This window comes from Solea solea, chromosome 9 (assembly GCF_958295425.1).
Source record: "Solea solea chromosome 9, fSolSol10.1, whole genome shotgun sequence".
Lineage (NCBI taxonomy): Eukaryota > Metazoa > Chordata > Actinopteri > Pleuronectiformes > Soleidae > Solea > Solea solea.
Genome location: NC_081142.1, coordinates 19,584,081 through 19,607,529, shown reverse-complemented (window position 1 = coordinate 19,607,529; position 23,449 = coordinate 19,584,081). Strand labels below are relative to the sequence as shown.

General features: G+C 42.1%; 1 long non-coding RNA gene across 3 annotated transcripts in view; it reads left to right on the top strand.

Moving 5' to 3' along the window:
- The window catches only part of LOC131465553 (uncharacterized), a 166,456-nt gene that overhangs the window by 45,125 nt on the left and 97,882 nt on the right, over positions 1–23,449 (top strand). The gene's annotated exons all lie outside the window — the stretch shown is intronic.

Below are 23,449 nucleotides of genomic sequence, written 5' to 3'. Positions count from 1 at the left end.
ATTAAAAGCAAACTTTCCGCTTTGGTAAAAGGCTGGTGTGTGGTCACTGAGCACACAAACGCACTGCTTTAAGGACTCAATCTAGCCTAATCAAAGCCTTATCCCTAACATTCTGCCTCATTAGGACCAGGTTTTGGTCTCCAAGAGGGCAACTGGTCCTGACACGATTAGTGTTTATGCCAGAAAAGGCCCCGAAGAGGTAACAAATACATATGCACATGCAGAGGCAAATCACTTTGTTTTTATGCATTCTTCAGCTGTTTGCTTTCGTCCGTTTACAAGATATACGCATTGAATCCACAGCTTTATATCACAGTTCAGGCTGAAGGAACTGATACTTCAACCTGACGTCACTGCTGCTTGTTGAACTATTATTACCATCAATAAAACAATAATCTATTTGATGTTGTTGGATGAACATGCTTGTTCATGCGGGCAAATGCTACCTGCCACAGTTATCCATGGCCGCAACCGGTGACTCTTCTTTCAGCATTCAGATATAATTGATGTTTTGCTAAGTTGCAGGTTTTACCTTGTCCAGCTTTGAGCTGAGAATTGCCTGTGTCTGTTTTGCCAAACATGTAGCTGCGACCGCTTTCGACTTCCCATTGTCCCCTTGGCTCTGTGTGTGCGTTTAATCATGACTGCTGTGGTGTTATTTTGTTCTCCACATGACTCTCCTCACTTAGATGCAGCTTCAGGTACCGACGTTTGGAACGGCCCGATCAATGGGTACCTGCTGCTACTAACGCAAGCCGGTCCATACCTGTAAAAGTACTGAGTTTGGTGCCCATCCCTCGCTGGGTTCTCAGTTTCAACCTTGGAGTTAGCAGAATGATTTAGTGTTTAGGAAAGGCTATGAGCGTAATGACGGCATTGAGCGTGGGACTGAATTGTGAAACTGTTTTTTACATTATCACAACTGACACATCAGCAGCGCTTAACGCTAAGTGTTATGTAAAGTATTTGCAGTGTAGTTGCCCTGGCATATCGATTATCGTATTGCACGAGGACGGGTGGACAACGATATATCACCAAATAGAGATTGTGACCAATCCCTACTGGTGACCTTTCCAGAATGACCTCTCCCTCTTGCCCAGTGTCAGCTGGAATTGCTCCTCCCATGACTCTCGAAATATAAAAATAGATCAAATCAGAAAAGATGGACTTGTGTTAAGTGTATGCAGTTATAGACCAAGCAAATCATCACTAATAGATTACTGTTAGTTGTCCATACATTTGGCTTTTATCATGATAAATTGTGTCACTCATCAGTGTCTAAGTTGTGCATTTCCTAAAATCTGCTGTGATCTGACAGTGGCTCCACATAATTGATTGTGTTTAGCTGAGACAGTCAGTTGTTACAGTGCGGCTTCACCACACAGTCGTCCTCTCTGTCTCTCATGTACAACCAGCACTATCATCTTCAAGTGGACTGGAAAAACGCTTTGATTCTCCATTTACTTAGGCTTCTGCTTGGTGCTGGGATTGTTTCCAAGCCCCGCCTCCCCCCCCCTCCTCTCTCGCTCTCTCTATGTACACACACAACAAACACTCTCTCTCTCCTCCTGTCTCTTCCACACCTGTTAGCGCCCCACAGATGTGCGCTCACTGCGTCGTAAATTTGCTCTAACAACAGCACCGTCTCCATTATCAAACGCAGGATGAGCTGAAACAATCAGGCAGCATTTAAGGCTGAGCCTGGTCCAGCAGCACTGCCCATTACCCACACACACAAAATGAGAGCAAATATGATTTTAAAATATTGCGAATATATCCACAAGAGTAGTTAGTCTTCTTTCCCTGCCTCTGCTTAATGTCTGAGAGTTGCTCATATGCTTCAAAACAAAAGATGGAAACTGTGACGGTCGCAGTGTTTAGTTTAGAATTTAATGTTGATACAAATGTACGATTATATGTTGCATGCACATGGGTCACATGGTGGAGTAGTGGCTACCACTGTTGCCTTACAGCAAATACACAGGTTTGTGACCCGGGCTTACCGCAGGCCTTTGTGTATGGAGTTTGCATGTTCACCCTGTGAGTGTGTGGGCTTTCTCCGGTTTCCTCTCACATTCCAAAGACATGCAGAGGTCTACTGGACATTCTAGGTTCACTGTAGGTGGGAGTTAATGGTTGCTTTGTTTCATGTACAAGTAATGCACAGATAAGAATCATGTTTTCAATCTATTAAACTTGGTTAAGTGTTTTTAGAGATGACCTACCAGCAAGTCACCCTTAAACTGTGCAGTTATCTGCATTTGCCTTTGCAGATACTGAGAAGTTATTGATACAAACAATAAGGTAAGGTGTCCGTGTATGTGTGTGTGTGTGTGTGTGAGTGTCTGTGTCTGTGTCTGTGTCCGTGTGTGTTACAGTTGTGTGGAGATGTGGTCACTGTGACTGTGTTTTTCATCAATTACCCGAAGGTCTTAACCTGTGCTACTAAGATGACCTGTAGGCCTGAGAGGTTAATAAACTATCTCAGCTCTGTGAAATTGACAAGCGCGCACACACACACACGCGCACACACACACACACACACACACACACACACACACACACACACACACACACATAGGCAGACTGATGGTTTTCCTCTCTCCTCCTCCTTTTTCTTCCCACTTTTCTTTTTTTTGTAGTTAGATTCCTGCATCTCTCTCATTGCTGCTCGTGTGTGTGTGTGTCTGTTGTGAATCATCCCTCATGCGAAGCCCTGGCGAGACTATCAGTGTTATCTGCTAACTTTACCACCTGTGTTAAATTGAAGGCAGTGATGTGGAAGAGGTGTCTACCCTCCTTTTCTCTCTTCTCTCATCCCTTCTCTCCCTCCCTCTCTCGCTCCCCTCCCCTCTTCCTCTCATTTTGTCTATTTCTCCCCCAACCCATTTACCCCACCTTTAGCCTCCCTTTCACTCTCCCTCTGTATCATCCTTCTATTAATGTTTGTGTGTGCATGTGTGTTTGTGCACATGTGTGTGTCACAGCTCACACACAAAGGGAGAGGTGGGGTTCTACTTTAGTCATTAAGGAAATGAACTGAGGGGTGAAATCTACTGAAGGAGATAGATTTCTATAAAGTCATGGTACATGCTCTATCAAAGCAGGTGCAGCACACACACACATTCACACTGAGAGAGACACACAGATTTGTTTAAAACACATTTTTAGTCACCATTAGAATGATAAACAAAGATGGCACAGTTTGCAGTACACACAATTACGACATGCATTATCTTAAGGTTCTTCACAGTGTGTGCTTGAGACCTTTGATTATTATAGAGAGAACTTTGGCAGCGGTGCAGAGTAAAAGCTCCTTTTTTACAGGAAGAAAGTTGGAGAAGAACTATTCTGAGGGTGGGTGGCCATCTGCAAGGAGAAGTAGCGGAAGAAACAGGAAGAGGAGGGGGGAGAGAGAGAGAGAGAGAGAGAGAGATGTGGTTTTATGAAAGGTGCAAGTATGTTGCTGCCATCCGCTGGTCCATACTGTCTCACCACATCTGCTATTTCCAGTTGCTGTCCAATCCAGCTATTATTTTACAAAGGAAGTTGGGGAAAATAATCTTTCTCTGTCTTTTGCATTTTTAACATTTAGCTAGAAACTACATATTTATTACTAAGATGTCACAGCAGACTCGTAAAGGTCTAAAAGGTTTTTGTCAACTCTGCTTGATCATTTATGGTTGTAAAAATTAGATTTGAAGTATGTTACTTGTTACTTTGCCATCTTTGGTGCTTTGGTGTCATGAATGATTTTACAGTTTAGCTTGTGTCCCCCAACAGCAAAACATCAGAACATCACCATGTTTCTTTCTGATGGGCCAAGAGAGAAGATTAGTGATCAGTTAAAGAGACAAACAAATCCTGAAAACATGCATTAATCTCACAGCATTTAGCAAGGACATTTCTAAAATCTCAATATTTAACAGAAGAGTCTGGTGTATTACCCACTGCACTGCCAAAAGCCGGCGATCGTGAGCTGAGTCACAACCCCTTCCGCCATATTTTAATTCACCGACTCCGGTCATGCAGGAAGTACAGCCATCTTCTACCGCTTTATCCTCCACATTAGGGTCGCGGGGGCTTGCTGTGCCAATCTCATTTAAAGGGGGCTCCGGCCGGGTCGCGAACGTGCGTCTTCTTGCTGCAAAGGCAGAATGCTAACCACTACACCAACCGTGTGGCCCAGTACTGATTAATTAACTCAGTTATTAACTGATTCTAATGGTTCAATACACCAACAAGAACTGCTTTGCTCGTTACTAGTTTGTGTTTGTGTCACAGCATTTTACTACAATACTATAGTACTGTAGTAATGTAAAGTGAGCCAAACCGTGTAGAGTTGAGCTGTGCCGAGCTACATCTGTATGGTGAAAAAGCACCATAAGGCCAAGCTTTGCTTACAGCACTCTCTGCTGATCCAGTGGTAATTACTTCAGACGTCAACACTGTACTTTGAAAGGATGTGCAATTTCCATACACAGATTTACAGCTCCTCTGTCGACCGACCCAAATCCCAGGGCGTCTGTCACTTGTTTCTAAATGTCACATGTAAACTATGCCGTGTTCATCCTACACAGGTGCCTGACATGGAGGTAAACACACATCAAACACAGATTCTGTAAGCGATGAAGCTACCATCCTTCCACCATCCTGGGAAAAACAATGTGAAGTTTAGTTTGGTGTCTTTCCTTCATATACAGTCATCTACATATATACAGTGTGTCTATGTGGTTTTTGAGAGGGTGCGGGTCGGTGGTACTTGGAGTGGAGTGCATATATAGATATATTCCCCGCTCGTCATCCCCCCACACACACAGATAGAGAGAGAATCTATTGAAGTGGTTCTGTAAAATAGACTTTGTTCAGGTAGTCACTTTGTTTTCATGCTGATAATATTCATTTAGGGAGGGAGATCTCTCTTCCTTTTCTTCTCTGCTCCTCTTCCTCTTCTTGCTCTCCCTGGTTTAGCTCCTGGCCGCGGGATTAGCCGCCAGAGAAAATGCGGGGTAAAATTAGCCTCCGGCTGTCCTCGCTGGCCGCGACCATTGATTTTCTGCCACAGATGGAAAAAAAAACTGCTGCTGCTTACTGTTCTTAATACCACCACTGAAGAGGGATTTTTTTTTTCTTATTCTCTTGGTTTTTGTTTAAGTGCCCTCCTTTCCCATTTGTATGACCTTAAATGCAGCTACAACTGAATTGTTTCTTTCGAAGAGTAGTGCTATTTTTACACACAAAACACTGAATAAAAGATTAACCTCTTTTCACTAAATAGAAAATGAAAAAGCTGTATTTTGTTTGTTTTAGCTCAAAACCCCCTTTCCAAAATGTGCAAAAATCTTAAATTTCATATACAGTATATGACTCAAAATACCCTGAAAGTCATGTGCTTCTGAAACCCAATCCCATGTGATCACATAGACTTAGACTTAGAGAAAGGGCACTTTTGAAGTATTGCAGGCTGTAAAGAATGTACTATCAAGCTGTAAATAACCTTTTTTTGGTACAGCAGGAAGTTGCAAACACAGGAGCTGTGTGTATGGGTCAAAATACTAGGTGGCAGCTTCCATTTGCACTTCGAAGAGCAGATAATGATTTTTTTTGATGTTCGGGAAGTGTTTCTGTTTGGGATGAACTGCTTCTCATCACCACACTTGCATTAGGCCTGTGTCAGTGGTCGTGGACTCTTATGATCTGTAACTGGCTTGTTAATGGTGCACTGACTGCACGTCTGTGTCCCAAGGTCTGAGAATATGATGGAGGTCAGAGGGGGTTAGAATACCTCAGTACTTTCAGACGAGTTTATTTAAAGAGGAGGAGTTGGGTAGTTGGGTAGTTGGGTAGCTTTTCTTCTTAGGACATTGCACTTTGGACAGGCAAAATTAACCTAAACCATAACCAGTTAATGCCCGAATGCCTAGGATCAGGTCCATGAGGACTACTGGTTGGTGTTTATGCCAGAAAATGTATATCTAATCTATAACCAGTCGATGTCTAACCCTTACTTTAACTTAACCACAATTAAAATTGTAGCCCTTAACTTAGCCCATGGCCAAGAGAAAAAGGAATTGGGCTCATAACTGGAAGGTTGCTTCAATCCCAGGACAAGAGCTATCTGCCCAGTGTATAATAAGAATGGGTTAAATGCAGAGGACAAATTCACTATCACTAATCGATGTGTGTGCAAAAATGACTAATTCTAATTCAACCAGTTCCTCCGAGATGAGGTTATGCCTCATTAGGACCAGATTTTGGTCTTAACTATAGGTCTGCTGGACTACTGGTCCAATGTTAATGCCAGAGAATGTCCTAAGGAAGTACAAGTACACACACACAAAATGATACTCAGACAACACCCATGTTGTCCACATTCAGTCTCACTCAGATTCTCTCTCCGTACACACTCAGTGACACACACACACACACACACACACACACACACACACACACACACACACACCTTCACACGACCACAACTAGTTTTCTTTCACATTAAGATTATCTTAACACTCATATTCCATATGACTGACCCAGGGGAGTTAGGTGATGTGGGTAATTGCTTTGAGACAAACCATCTGATTGTCCTCTGCCTAGTCTTGGGACTTCCGTGTAAGCCAGTGCAGTGGAAGCAGATGTCTGCTGTTTGTATTTGGTGCCTTGCCAGCAGCTTAATTATTCCATTGTTAGCGGAGTGAAGGAGTACCTGGTGTATTTCTGTGAAAAGAAATTCATGCAGCTCCGATCAGGAGGCTCCGGTTGAAACTATCAGCCGCTGATTACCGTGTCTTGAAGGTGTTCAGCTTCCTTCCTGCTTTAAGAGCGATGCTCAGCAGCCTCCATGGTCTCCTTGGCAGCTGTGTACTACTCAGCTGGCCTTGCATGTGAATTTGTACGCCTCGCATGTTAGGCATCTTGTGTGCTTGCCACCTTTTTAAATGGTTGGTTGAGAGAGCATTTTAGGCATTCAGCATGAGTCCCACAGTGGGTTGGACACCTGTCTCATTATAGTTTTATGAAGTGGTGGTGAACTGGAAGCTTAATTTCTTCCATCTAAAATAAAGTTAAGGACAGACTCTACCTACAGTGGGTGTCCATCCAACAATAATGCACGTTTTTACATTAATTTAAAGAAAATCTACAAAAGAAATAATGTGTTTTCATACAATTGTGTTCTAGTATATGAGTATTAAAGAGTTGGAGGTCAGGTGCTGCTGAACCAGTTGTAGAAGAAGACACAAATAAAGTTTACCAGCCAAAATGTGATGGAGATGAGGCATTTGCATTTGATTCATGTATTAATTCTCCTTTTTTAATGAATTAAGTTGTCCTCCTTGCTTTGGGTGCCATCTCTAGGCCTGGTTGTTGGTACTGCTATCTCTAGAGTTTACACATAATTTGGTCCAAAAGGAGAGAATATCGAATATGTCATCAGAGGATTCAAATGGTTTGAAAATGAACAGTAACTGAAATAGGTGTAACACAAGGGGATAGGACAAGATGTAGGCAGATGATTTGCTGTGGCGATCCCTAAAGGGAGAAGCCAGAAGAAGAACTAAAAGTAACCACTCGTTACAACCAAGTTATGCAGAAGACCAACTCTGAACGCACAACTCTGTTGGACCTTGAATCAGGAGACCACATTGAATGAAGGTAGCGTTTCATTGAAGAACTGATAGAGAGCTGTCAGTCAGACTCAAATGTCATCATTTTGTCACGTACAACACTCCATGATTTGGATCGCCCTAAAGAAAATGAGATAAAATCTCTTCATCACAGATACAGTGACAAAAGCAAACCTCTCGCTCATGTATTCAAAAGTCTTTTCTCTGTTGTCGTGAATCATACCTGATGTTGTGGTTCTCTTTAGAAATGAAAGGAAGAGTTAAGGTTACGCTGCAAATGTTTCCATTTATTAAGGTCAGTTAGCTCAGCTTATAAAAACTAATCATGTTTGTCTCCGTGGATAAATGCAGAATATTACAGCCTCTTTAATCAGCAGAGCCACTTCAAATATGTAACCTTCCCCTCGGCATGGACAGAAAACAAGAAAGCGAACGAAACGATAAAAAAAATGCAGACAAGACATTTTTCTTTTAATAACACAAAAGCGGTCCTGAGAAAAATACGCTTTCCATTAATTTCACTCTCACATGGATTTTTATAGACACCATAAATAAACAAGAGCATTGTCACCCAAAAAAAAGAAAAAGCAGTGGATTTGTGTCCATTGATTTGGAGCTTGGGCACAAATTGAACTAATGTAATTAAAATGGCTCAGAATGGTCTATAGAAAGATTTTCGGGTGTAAACAACATGCAGCTGCAAAGGGTTGTTTGTTCTTACTTTGTCTGCGTGTAATTGAAAAGTGCACGACACAAAAGTGCAGACAAATTATGGCGATTTTTCTGATGATGTTGAGTCCCTGTTCTGCTTATTTTCATGTGTGAATTGGGTTTTTACTACAGCAGTTACTTCTGGACATATATTGATATTTATGATGCAAATGTAGCATTTATTGACCAAGCCTTTGCATTGTGCGTGTCCATAATTATTCACTGTATATTTAGCCCTGCAAGGAATCATGGCAAGGACAAAAAGGCAAATAAAGAGTAGAAATTCTTGTATTTCTCTGGTTCTGCTTCAAGTTTCCTAAGTGGTATTTCGTTATACATTAGTGACTGACATAAATGGACAAACTGTGTGTAGAACTCTGTCGGTGTCATTGAGGCTAGAATTTTTCTGTCTCGCTCAGCCTTTAAATTTTCCACTTTGGATAATTTCTCTTCTTTCTTTCATGCCGGCCCTTTTACCTGCCCCTCCTCTCCCTCCAGTCGTGTCATCTTGTTCGTTTCCCACCTATCTGTTCGGCTACATCTCCAAGATGCTGTAATTTCCTTGGCCCGGCTTGATGTTTATTGTGAGGCTGAAATTGAAAATGGCCTGTAATGGAGCGAGCCTCGCAGCCCTGGGACCAATTCACAATCTAAATGACTTGCTTCTTTTCAATGGCATCGACTGGAGGGCTCTTTGTGCAGCCTCGTACCTAATCAACCTCCGGGGTGACCCCCAGCTCTTGGGGGCCACTGTTGGATTAATGATAAAATCATTGGTTCAAACAATTATTCGACCTGAAATGGCTGGCCATTTTATTCTAAAAATTAGAGAATGTGAAATTATTATTTTTTTTTCTATGCCATGTTGTAACAGCGCCACTTATGTCTGAACTCTGCCCCCTAAACTCTTGATTTCATATGAAAGAGTGCTTTTACTTTATCTTTTAGCTTTTTTTCTTGTCCCTCTTTCTGTGCGTGCGGTTGCAAATTGCTTCCCTGGTGTCAGAGTGGCAAGGCCTCGGATACGTGATGTCTCCCTGTCCTTCTGTCTGCCGCTCTCTCTATAATTCCTTTTTGTCTGTCTGCCTCTTGGTCATATTGTGTTTGTTGTTCATTAAAAACCGTTAATTAAAAGTATAAATGATAGTGAATTGAAGTAATCAAACAAGGATGGTGGGTGGGGGGGATTTTAAACATTCCCTTTATACGATAACCTTAGGACTAATAGTTCACACAAATATATCATTGAAATCAAAACAAACAAAACACTTTAATCTTCTCATACATCTAAAATATTTGCCGTTGTAGACATTTATTTGGGAGGTATTTTTTACAGAGTCAAAGCTTAAAAAAATCCTCCGCCTGTCAAAAATAATATGTGTAATTTATAATTATATTTCTATACATTTTCTCTGTTTCAGTGGTCGGTGATTGTGCATCCAATTTATGATAAAAGTGTAAAAAAAACCACCTACATTTTAGGAACCCCCATATCAAATTTCATTGTTATTGTTGGTATTGTTAAGATGGTAATAATAATAATAACATGTATATATATATATATGTATATATATATATATATATATATATATATATATTAAAACAAATAATGGCACAGTACATGATGCAGATCCAAATGAACACAACCTTTAAATCAAATCATGTGCACAAATAAAAATGAACAAAGCTTTTTGCACGTTACAAGAAAACCTTCTGTCTGTAAACAAAGCCAATGTGAGACGTCAATGCCTTTAAAAAAAATGACATCACAGGACATGAAAACAAAACCAAATGAACAGCACTGAGTGGATTGGTTTTCTTCTTCATCTGGGAACAAGATGCTGCTCATCTTTGTTCACTGCAGACTCAAGTGTTTTAAAAAAAAAATATATATATATATATATATATATATTAGCATATTAGTTTCAGTTGTACCAAGCTAGGGTGACAGTCACTCGTACACGCTGGTTACTAGGAAAAAATAAATTAGTTATTTCTGCTTTTTACTTAATTTTCGTGTTTATTTTTAGCTCATTCTGAAATAGTTTGTAGCCACTGACAGTTGATTTTCAGGAGAAGTGAAGAGATGGTAAGAGCAGGCCAAAAAAAAACACACCACAAGCCAAAAATATCACTTTTCATCAAATGCAAAGAATGTGGACACAGTGGACACTAGCAGTTTCTTTATGACCAGACCCTTTGGAGACTTTCAGGCATTTTCAACCAGGACATCATGGTCGGTCACAAGTGGTTGTAATGGAAATTAAAAAATAAACAATACAACTAACCTTTACAAATGAAAACTATTTTACCCCAAGACCAATGAGTATTTCAGCATCAGCTGAACTTTCCACTTGAAGGAAGAAAAAAAAGGTGCCGCAATACTCAATTAGTAATTTTCATTACTATTAGCAGGTATTTGAATGCGCCATATGTTTTGATGTTTGGCATCGTCTGCTGGTTTGGAAATGCTACAGAAACTCTAAACGGCCAACAAATGTGTTTGAATTGTTGTATTTGTTTGGTGTTGTTCATTTAATGCACCGTTAAGGAAAGTGGCACAGTACCCAAAGTTAACTTAAGCTTTTAGTCCTTGGTTTGGTGTTTGATGTGAGTACATAATATAATTAACTCCTTCTATAATGCAGTGCTGGAAAGCATTATAAAATATGGGATGGCAGCCTGGTTTGCTCCTCTCAATCTTGAGTAAATCAATGATTGAAAGAAGGTTTTAAAAGCTTCAAAAGATATTGGAAACAAGGAACTGTAGTGGTTAGCACTCTTGCCTTTGCAGCAAGAAGACGCAGATCACAACCCGGTTGGTACAAGGGTCTTTCTGCATGTTCTCCCTGTGTGTGGGGGTTTTCGCTGGTTTCCTTCCACAAAAACATGCAATGTGAAGGGATTAGGTAAATTAGACACTCTAAATTGACCATAGGTGTGAGGGCATGGTTGTTTGACTGTATATGTGTGTTGTCCTGTGATGGACTGGCGATCTGTTCAGGATGTACCCCATCTTTTGCCCTGTCAGCTGAGATTAGCACAGCTTAACTGGAGGTAGAAGATGGATTTTTTTTTTGATTTATTTATTGGTTATGTTCCCTGGTTTCATGTTTCTCAAATTTCGAAGATCTTTATTAATTTTAAATACACTTTTGCACTAAGGAAACCAAATGCACTGTGACAACATCTCAATTGCTGCTTTGTTAAATTGTGTATGATTATGTGTTTGACTTTGTTTTTCAATAATGGTGCTGCTGTTCAGGACCATTTTTTTCCCTCTGGGACAAAAAAAAGTTTATCTTGAATCTTAATGCAATTGTGACCATTACTGTGACACACAATGAGCATTTAGGAGGAAGAGGAAATGCTGACACTGTTATGAGAGTTGTGATTTGAGGCATTATGTCGTTTCACAAGGATGAGGAAAATTAGCAGCCAGATCTTTTTTTTTTGTTCTGTCATTTGTCTGCCATTGGTGTCTCCCTACGTCTCTCCCGATGCATTCTGGGAAAGTGACCTCAAATGAAGCATGGGAGTCTCGAACATAGCTGGATTATGGATTGGCTGCCTGTGTGTCGCTCTCTCTGATGAGCCCTGCTGTGCACTTGTGTCCGTCAAACACCACTTGATTACTGGGTGTGTATTTATCATCATCATTATCATTATCAGTCTGCTCTCCTCTCTTAAGTCTGAGACAATGGGCTCTCCTAAAAGGCTCTTATTGAACTGAAGCTCGCTGGCCTTTGCCGCCTCAGCTCGGTCCTAGTCCTCCTCAACAACCTGCAGTGTGGTTTGGTAATTACCCAGGGATTGATTCCCCTAACAGAGACCATTTCTTCACCTCCGGCAGAATCGCTAAGAGGCTTATAATAAGCCCTGCTCACCTCCATAGCTTCCTAGCTAATGTCTGAGAGCCAGAGCCTCTATTGACTTGTTGATGGAGATGCTGGAAGTGTGCTAAAGGCAGCAGAGTGAGGGGAGGAGACTTTCTCTTCACTGCCGAGATCTGATTATTAAAAGGCCACCAATCACTCTGAAGATCATAAATAAATGTGGCACAGAGGAGTCTCTCCAGATTCCACATCAATGAAAGGTTTTTCCTGGACTTACAACAATCCCAGACCTTTGTCCTGTGGCTCAGTTATAGCTTATGATGTTGGTGATTTATGGAGGCTCTGAGATAGTAGCAACTTTAAGTTTGCTTTTGCTCTCAGAAAGTTTGTATTCTGTGTTGACTGTGAAGTCTCAGGGTATCAGAAGTCAGTCAAGTGACCAGAAAGAGTAAAAAAGTTTGGCTCCGTTTTTGGGCCTTTAAACAAAAACGCCTTCATGGCTTTGCTAATTATTATTCTGAGGACACAGCAATTTGTTACTTCCAATCTGCCAGTCAGCAGCAGGGCATGAAGAGGGCCGAGAGCCAGGGAGAACAGAGGCTCCCATTCATCCCATGGAAGCAGGAGCCATGGATAGAGGATAGAGTGTTGCTGTATGTATGTGTGTGTGTGTGTGTGTGTGTGTGTGTGTGTGTGTGTCCACTAAAGCAATCTTCTTGCACATCTTCATCCCTCATATCATTCAGATGTCAGTCAGTGAGCAAGTGAGGCACCTGGAGGTGCTGCAAGTACTCATTATATGCATCAATATATCAATAAATCATTGGAATTATGAATAAATGATGCTCATCACACTTTAAGTCTGATCGATGCACTTTGAAACCCGATGACAGCAGGTTTATTATCTGTGACAACTGACAAAATAACGACGCAACCAGCAGATCTTTTGATATTTTTAATCTTTCAATCTAATAGTTTCTAAAATAGTGGCCAAAAATTAGTAATATTCCAATCGACCAATCAAGTTCATCTTGTAATTGTCTGACCTCTGCTGGTCTCAGGGAAACAAGCCAAGTCAGGACTAAAGGCCAAGCATAGTGGTAAAGGACATGCCATTTTAGCTGCATCTTATGCTCCCGATATACACTAATACCATGGTTCTCAAATTGTGGTACGAGGTTCCTGTGGTGGTACTTGAAGGAGAATATGTGATCGTATTGGAGCTATTTACACAACTGTATTTTAACGTTGGTGAGAATGGTGTTACTTCAAGAGCTCGATATTTTCTAAGGTGGTGCTTGGTATAAAAAGTTTGAGAACCACTGCACTAATACTGTACATATCAACTCTTACTGTGTATACATTGGGTGGGAATATAAGATGTTTGTCAGGTGTAATAAGCAGGTGTTATAACCGTTTTTTTTATCCAGTGTTACATTTACATGCCAAGGGACTACAAGTGGAACAATGCAGTGTTTCTAAAACCTGGTGCTCTGCACCTCTGCTTGTTTTATATGAGGTTAATGATTTATAGTGCACTGTCCATGTCTAAATAAAAGTACATTACATTAGTTCAGTTCAGTTCCGAGCTTTATTGTCCCTAGTTTTGCAGATGGCAGTTCAAAAACAATAAAAACAAGAACATTGGACTTCTTTCTTTCTTTCTTTCTTTCTTTCTTTCTTTCTGTCTTTCTTTCTTTCTTTCTCTCTCTCTTTCCTTCCCTCCCTCCCTCCTTCCCTCTCTCCCACTCTTTCTCTTCCCAGTAGAGCCATGTGCTGACCTGCGTTTCTGAATGTTGTTTGAACCACGGTCAAACACCTGAGTGACCACTGTTCCTTTAAAAAGCGCCCGTGAATAACATTTTCCATTTATTGCCCTCACTGTTAGATTGCTAAATGTAAATGTCGGCTGCGTCCATACAAGCTTTTCAAGTGTGTACTTTCATCCCTGCCTTTTGCGGCTCCGCCACCTTCTGAAAGGTAAACACTTTTTTGCCACCGCGCTCAATTTTGTGAACACAGTGCAAACTGCTGACTGTCAGTTTGTTTGTGTGTGCTGTGATGAAAATGACTGAGCACAAACATGCTCTCCCACAGAAATAAGACTTGTTAACTGTAATAGTGGTTTTTCAGGCAGTGGGCACTTGCATTTTCATGAGAATTTCTCAACCACGTAAAAAAGTCTATAACCTTTTCTGGACGCTCTAAGTGGCAAAAACTTGGCAAGAAAAGCACTCGACAGCAATTAGTCATCGAAGTCTCTCAGACATCCCAACTTTCTACAACAAGAGCTTCAGAACTCCCCCGTGCCCTCCCTCTCTCTTTTCCTCAGCCGTTTCTCACCCGTCCCACCTTCCCAACTGGGACAAACATTTCCCTAATGAGGGGGTTGCTTGGGAAAGCTGTGGGGAGTGGAGTGTGGATGTGACCTCTGGCATAGTTGGACACTTATTATTCATGGGACGGGGACCAAGTTTGCGGAAATGTGTGTTTGAATGTTTCAATTGGGAGTCATAATTTTGTCCTTGCCGGGACCAGTAGTCCGAATGCATCATTTCTGATAAACTGGTTTTGAATTGTGGTTGGTTCAGGTTAGGGTTAGACATTAATGGTGTATAGTAAAGGTTAGAGATAACAATTTGTTTAGGTTGTCTAAACGAATGGAAGTCAATGAGGGCACCATATTATAGGTATTGGCAGATATTGGCTTTAAAATGTATTATAGGATATGGGCAAACACACCAAGATTTGCCGATATGACTAATGATTATAACAGTAATAAATAGGCTGCAACCTCCTTGAATTCTATGCTTGCGCCCTCTACAACTTTTATTTTGCTCAATGAGGAAAATGTATATCTACATCTGCTGTGACATGAGTTCTTGTATGGGTGTCTTTGTGAGGACCAAAAAAAATGTATAAACCATAGAGAGTGAGGACATTTTGTTCTGTCACCTCTTAAACAGGCTTTTTGAGGGTTAAGACTCTGTGTTAGAGTTAGAATTGGGTTTAGGTTAGGGTGAGGGTAACGGGCTGGTCAAATGCAAAAAGTCAGTTGATATGGAACAATATATAACTCCAAAATGAATCTTCGCATTAAAAAAAACAGACATAAATAACTAGTTATAACTTCATATTAAGTGGTGGGCCACAGGAAATCGTCTGGAGGGCCGCAGGCCATAAGTTTGAGATTTCTGGGTGAGGGAATGCATTATGTCTATGAGTGTCCTCACTATGAATGCTGCGCAAACATGTGTGTGTTTGTGTGTGTGTGTGTGTGCACGTACAATCGTCTTCCCCTTGCTGCCAAATGCCCCATTCCCATCCCTTGATCTGGAACAATGTGCTTCAGTCAGGGAGAGAGACAGAGCCGTCTTAGAAACTGTGGGCCCCTTACACACACACACGCACACACACACACACACACACATACAGTAAGGCAACTCATTGTGACACAACCCAGAATCTATTCATAGAATGTGACAGTCAGTGCAAGTGTTAGTTGAAAACACATATTTCCTAACACACAATCAGCTCCATCGTCTGCTGCAAAGTATAAAAAGTGTGTGCTGCGACTCAAGAGCACTTGGACGGATCCCAAAGCTTCCTTGTTCACGTCCTGTCCTTTCTTCCCTCTCTAGTCTTCTGCTATCAATGAGACAGTGCTGAGAAGGTGAGGGGAAAAGCTCTGACCATGAAAACTGCCCCAAGTTCTCATGTATGTCTTGAGAAAAAGTTCTGCACAGAATAACCTCAGCCTTAAGTATAGATCGTCTTCTGAGTTATGTATTGAAGGTTAGTGTATTTTTCACTCCACTTTTCAAATCCACTTACTCGACCACTGCACAAGGATAAAGATGAGCCACAACATTATGAATTGGGAATTGGTTTCAACATTTAAGTAATGGCTGAATCGATCCAAATATGCTACACACAAGTCAATGACCTGTTTTCACAGTTATGAATTGATTAATCGATGCTGCGGTGCCACTGCTTTTTCACACGGAGCATTTAAAAGTTCAAAGATTAGGGTGAGACGACTGCGCGACTCATGAGTGACTCACTTAGACTTGAGGTTTTATAAGAATGTAGACATTCTGGCTCTGTTGAGCACTGTTAAAGTATGTTGTTTTCATTTTTTAATGGATCTTGATTCTTTCACTGTTGCCACACTCTGCAGTTTTACGCTACTGTGATATGTGACAGCATGTAGATGTTGACATCTTGGTCCACCTTGGCAGGTGCAGTGTTGTTGTGCTCTGAACAACAGCCTTATTCTTAGCTCTGAACAGAGTTCCTGAGGAGTCTGATCATCTAAAACCGCTCTAAACTAATACTAATTTCTCAAGGTTGGTTGGTGTGTGTGTGTGTACCATGGGACAGTGTAGTAGTTTCGGCCTCCCACCTCGTCACATGGTGGAGGGACAGGTCAGTTGTGGGTGGCCTGTGTAAAGGTCAGCTGGCTTAGCAAGCCACCAGGAGGTCTCTCTCTCTCTGTATGTGTGTGTGTGTTTGATCAAGCCATTTTGAGTGTGTATGTGTGTGTTCGACTTTGGAACACAGTGCCTCCTTTCTACTCATGAAGCTGCAGTGGCTTCTGGGTAATGGCTGACTCAACTGGGCATCCGAGACACAGAAATAGAGTAACACACATACACACACACACACGCTTCCCTTCCAGTAAACCTTCTCTCACAACTGCCACGGCCTCCTCCACCACCATGGCAGCACATTCACCGTCACCATGACGACTTCTCTGCGTTTTAGTGGCAGGCCTACTGACCTCTGACATCATCAGGGCGATCTGACAGTTAATTGGTTCTCCGGTAACCATGACGCACGATGAGCGGGGCCTGCTGTTAGCTATAGTCGGAGTTGGGCTGGGTCAGTGACTGTGTGAATGTCAAAGTAAACAGGAATAACGGGAATATAAAGAAGATAAACAAAAGAAGAAAAAAAATAAAAGAGCAGCCTTGTTAACCAATGGTTGAAAATGTCAGAGCTATAAAAAAACAACTGACACAGCAAATTTCGACTTTATTTTGCCACATTATTCATTTAAACTACTTTATAGTCGGACACTTAGTTAGTGTCATTGAGTTGTTAGAGGTTGTTGAACTTTCTCACTTCCTTTTCATGAACCAAAGTATACTCGGTACGATCGGGGGTAACAACATTCAGCCTGTCCGAGTTTGCTTACACACTGCACTTTAGTGAAAATAACCGAAGCTTTTGAATAACGTATTCCCCTCCTCGCCTGAGGCGGCGCTGCATGCAGAATTACTGAAGGAGAAGACGGGACAAACAGTGAACAAGGAAACTCGCTAATCTGTTGGTTAATGCAGGACTTCTTCTCTTCTTGTGGGTGTTTTACTAGATGCCGATGTGTCCTTGGGCAAGGCACTTCATCCCACGTTGCTTCCGGCGGCTGTGTTGGCAGTGTGAGAATGGGTGTGAGTGAATGGCAAAACTGTAGTCTAACTGTTGTGTGGTCATCAAGACTAGAAAAATGCTATAGACAAATCCGGTGAAGTACCGGAAGTAAACAAGCTGCCATTGCTGCGATGGCGTCTTCCTGCAGTGTACGTGCGATTGAATGGGAATAAGAAGTGTACATTTCAACTTTTTATGTCTAGGAAGTCGGGAAGAACCTGCGCATTATCAACAAACCGCACCTTCTGAGCAAACAAACTAGGGTTCGGTTAAGAAGGGCCAGTTATCGAAATAAAATTTTTAATAATTTGGCAAAAACAAACTTTTCTTAAAGTAGGTGTTTATAGGGGGAGCGGTAACATCAGTGATGTCATCGTCTCCATCATCGCCGTCAAAATCCCAGTCGTGGCCCAAACTTGAAGAACGTGGCTGAAGCTTCTCTCTCTCTCCCCCTCTACCTCTCTGATTCTGTTTTTCTTGACTCTGCCTGTCTCCCTGGCCGTGTTGATGGCGACAGGAGACAGTAGCACGCTGGCAGGTGCATGCCACCAAATTACCATCCACACACGTACACACAAACACATACACACAGACACACAAAGCAGGCCTCTCCTGTGCTGAGAAGGCTTCCATTATCATATCAAAGCGTCTCTCACAGAGACGTGGCAGCGCTTCAATTTAAGCAATTAATGCAGAGAGAGACTCTGTCACACAGCCCAGCACCCCCACCACCACCGACTCACCCCCAAACACACACACAGACACACACACACACACACACATATGCAGGGTTGTGAGACAAACAAAGGTGTTGAAAGGAAAGGATCCATATTCTCAAGGTCATCGTGATGTTTTTCTCTCTCCTCTCTCCCCCTGTTCTGCCTTAAAAGGAAAAAGCTCTTATTCACATTTCATGCCAGATTCTTCCTCATTTATTCCCCCTGAAATCCTGAAAATATAGTAGGGCAACATCTATTTTACGTGTTAATTAAAACACACAAAGTTTACACGTTGTTTACTAACTCATACTCAAACTACACTGGTGGTTTCAAGCCCCTAAAATGTAGACTTTTGGAAACATTGTTGGACTTGTTCCAGGAGTGCATATTAGTTTAGAGATATTTGATAATGAAGACACAGACAGTTAGGGTCTTCCTCCCCCCACCGTCTAGAACATGCAGATTAGGGATTAGGCTAATTGGACACTCTTAATTGATCATAGGTGTGAATGTGAGAGTGAATGGTTGTTTGTTGGCCCTGCACTGGACTGGCGACCTCTCCAGAGTGTTCCCCACTGGGATTGGCTCTAGCTCCCACCACAACCCTCATGTGGAGGACAGAAAATGGATGGATTCTGAAATGAAGAGGGCTGCCTGTCGGCCAACTCGACCTGACGTGTCCCCTCTGTCACGTACAGAGAGTGTAGATCTCCGCTGCAGCAGGGACTTGTAACTCAGAATGTCTCCTCCTCAGCAGCTGATGTCTGACATCCTTCCACGCACTTCCTGGCTCTGCAGCTGCAGCTGCTGTATACATGTTTATTCACTCCCCGAATTCTGGGGTACTGATGTGGGGGTAGATGCAGGAGGATAGAGGGTATCGATCTAAACAGGCACAGGAGGACCCTCTTCGAGCCAATCAGTCAGCTTTTAAACCTGAGTATCCACCAATCAGTGGACTCATTGTACCTTGTTCCTCCTGGTTAGGAGAAATTGGCCCCTGTCATTTAAGCTTTTCAACACAATCTCTCCATCATTCATCCCCCTCTTCCTCCTCTGCCATCGTTCTCTTAGCGCTGGATTGCTGTGAAGTACTCTGTTCCCCCCGTTTTTTTGTTTTTTTTTCTTTGAGGCGAGACACTTTATTAGACACAGCTGTTCAGCTGAACCCTGCAATGCCTGGCTTCACTGCCAGAAGACCCCCCCACCCTCCCCCTGTCTCTCTATCTTCCACCCTCCCTCCCTCCCTCCCTCTCTCTGTCAGGTGGATGTAGAGGAGGATGAATAGGCAGTGATGGGGATCAGCTATGTGTGGCGTTTTGCTCTGGAAATCTTGGATGCAGGCCCCAGTTCTCTGCTCGGGGAGTCCACTCAAGAGCCACGATTTTGTCTTCCATTTGTCACGGACACAAACTCAATCAGTATGTTTTCCATGCACAGTGGACTTCTGCCCTTGTGACAGGTGTTTTGGGGAATATGTTTGCTGAATGAGGTGTGTCCACCTCCTCCTTACTTGGGGGGTAAAATGCCACCTTTCAGCTTGTTAGTACAATGCAGTTTCTGGAATAGCCTGCAGCTAATTCTGAGCATGTCAAGCTCCATTTATAGTTGTCCTTATCAGTCCAAAAAGTGACTGGTGTGAATTCTGCCATATTTTTGTTGCTGTTGTCTTATTCTTCTATGAACTGGCATATTTTTTTTGATATCCAGGGCTTTGGAATTATAGTTCAATTGCAGAACCTGTTTGACCCGGCCAGTTTGACTCTGGGGTCCAGTTTGACGTACACGTGCCGTACTAGCTCAAATCACGGTCACATTATCTGGGTGTCGTAGTATGACTTTGTGAAATTAAAGAAAGTAAGATTTTTAGTTGTTTAAATGTTGTGTAAACACAATGGAGATCATGGTCAACTCCAGTCTTTAAAAGTGATCAGACAGACATTCAGATTCCCCCACAGCACTTAAACAAAAAATAAAGATACCAATGTGAAATTTAAATGTCACTGCTGATGTACGATATTACTTTTTTGGCTGATAAATGATGCTGGTTTTATTTTATTTCTCCTTTGGATAAAGTATGCCATAATAATAGCAATACAAAAGTTAAATTAAGATTTATTTTAATAAACCTATTTGTGTCTGCACTGCAGTGCACTAATATGTTTTGAATAGAAACTAAATAACTACATATTTGGTACATGGCAACTAAATTCTCAAACCTTTGAATAAAATTCTGTTTTTGTTACTCAGCAGGATTTATGAAATGTATGAGAACAAAAATGTGTAAACCTAAATAAAAAGTAACAATTAGCCACTGCTAATTGTTAAAAATGGTTTTTAAAAAAAACAGTCTTCGGTGACTGACACAATCTCCTGCACTCGATGACTTGATCTGACCTCTGACCCTGGCTCCCTTCCTGTTTCTTTATTTTTTACTCATTGACCACTTCCTTTTATTTCCCTTCCCATTAATCTATCTCTGTCTTGCCTCTTTTTCCCCTCGCCACCTGTCTGTCTCTCTGTCTCACTGTCTTAAGTCCCGCCGCTGCTTGCAACAGCTGCTTGACGTTTGTGACAGGCAAGCGCGATAGCGCTGACAGGCTGAAGACGGTTATCAGGGAGGGCTGTCGCGAGAGGCTCCGTCTGGCTAAATTGAAAATTGCAAATGAAAATCCTGCTCAGCGCGATTGTAAATTCATCAGCCATTATGTCAGATGACCTTTTGGGCGTCAGGCTGCGCTGATAAAACTCCAAACGACAACACTCGGCTCTGATCCAATTTTCAACACTGTCCCCTTCCTCCTGTCCTCTGTCCCTCCTCCTCCTCCCCCTACTCCTCTTCGTCCTCTCTGTCACTGTTCAACCCATCGGCAGTGAAAATGATAGGCTTTCTGGAAAGCCTCCATTGTGCTGTAGATGAAGAGGTTTTGTTTGGATGAGATGGCCCAGACTGTGTGTGTGTGTGTAGTGTGTAGAAGGAGTGCGAGGAGTTTGGGGGCACCGGTCGTGGCCTGGCCTGGTCCCACTGTTGTTGTCCAATCACAGCGAGAATAGAGGCCAGGAACGTGGGAAGATTTAGAAAAACAGTGGGGGTATGAGGGCACAGAGCGAGAGAGAGTGTAAGAGTATAATGAACACGAAGAGTAGATGTCACTCTAAATGGCTTTTCCTGGGTGGGTCAGTGTGTGCCAGTACTGACATAATGTGTGTGTGTGTGTGTGTGTGTGTGAAAGCCTGTGTATCATCTCAGGAGACGAGAAAGGAAAAGATGGAACAGAGCTGATCCTCTCAGTCTATCAGAAGCTCTATCCGCCCATAATTGAATTCTCTCCCTCTCTCCCGTTGTTGTTGTCGATGTCTCTGGGGACTTGATGGTCAGATGTTTTTTTGTTTTTTTTTTAGGTGGAGCTGTTATCCAGCTCCCATCTTCCACCTTCCAGACACATTATAAAAAATAGCTTAGCGGGACTTTATCCCGCATAGTCCTTATGTATGTGAGATTGACAAGAAGGTCATATGACCCACGTTGACCCCCAGGATGAACTCGAGTGTGTCAGTGTTAATGCCACACTCTCGTGAACTCTGAACAAGCACTGACGCAGTGTTATAATCACTCATGGTTGATATTAAATGCTGAAACGAGTGATGGAGATCATTAACTCGTTTACTGATGTTATAAATCATGTTTTTCCATAGTCTTTTTTGTTGTTTTTGTGAAATATTTGCCTAATTTGTGTCCATTAATACGTTAACTTTCCATCCCAAACGTTATCTCCATCACTACCCTACATACCTTTTTTATGGACATTTGCGCAATACTTCCTCTAGAGGGCTGTGCCAAGTACCAAGTTGCCGGCATCAACAAACATGGCGACAATTTGAGAAGTTATTTTATTGTTTATCGATCAGAAATAGTTGTAAGACCACTGAATGTAAGTCGTCCCATAAATGGGGAATATTACTCATTTGTGTTGCCGGTGACGAGCGGTACTTTACGCCATTTTTAAAAGGTTCTTCTTTGCGACTTTCCTGAATGATTGATGTTGCCTCTTCTCTTTCTTCCTAACACTGTCATTTTCTGACACTTTCCTCATGTGTCCTCCTCCATGTTGACATCCAGGTAGATCAACCCAACCTCTGTACAAGATCAGTCTGATTTGATCGCTTCTAATTATTCTTACATTCTCTTTTGATTGGTTCTCTTCCCAGTTTGTCCCGTCCTAACATTTTCGTTTTCAAGTTTCAGTAGATTTTGCCATAGTTTTTGTTTTATTTGCATTTACTTTATGTCTTGTTTGTGTCTGTAAAAAAATTAGAAAGAAGTGGTTTTCATAGTTTTCCTCAACGAAATGAGCTGTGACTGGCCCTTAAGTCCCACATTTGTCCTGGTTCATGTGCACGCGCCACGTGAATGACTCCATTTAAATCTCTGAGTGCGCGTACATGCTCACACATTCACAGAAATCATATGAGAGATGTGTTGGCACTTTCTCTGTTTACAGGAGAGTCTCAGCATGTGTCTACATCTGTGTGTGTGTGTGTGTGTGTGTGTGTGTGCGTGCAGCTGTCCCAGGTGTGCGTTATTAATCAGTTATCAGGGCAGTTTATTTGCTGGGTGACAAGTTGCAATTTCCCCCCTGATTCAAGGCCTCTTTGTCAGGTGGGAATTACACTGAGAGCACATGACAAAACACTTCACCTCTCTACTGTTCCCTCCCTTTTTCCTCCCTCCCTCCCTCTGGATTGTGCCTCTTCTCTCTCCTCTCCATCTCTCTTTTTTTCCCTCTAGTGTTTCCATCGCCATATTTTCTCGCCTCGACATCTCCTCTCGTCTATACTCATCCTTCACTCTTTACCTTTAAGTCTGTCTCTCTCCATCTCTCCCGTCTTCTATATTCATTTTTCCCCTCCCATCAACATCGTCATCCTCGGCCCTCAGAGTAAAAAAAAAAAAAAAAAAAGGCGGACTGTATAATTAATCACACAGCTTGGTCTAATTAGAGATGAATATGCGTTGTCCCTCTTGTTACACACACACGCATGCACGCACACACACACACACACACACACACTGGCTTCTTGGGCCTAATAGCAGTTGATGCTGTATTAACGGCAAATGGTGCAA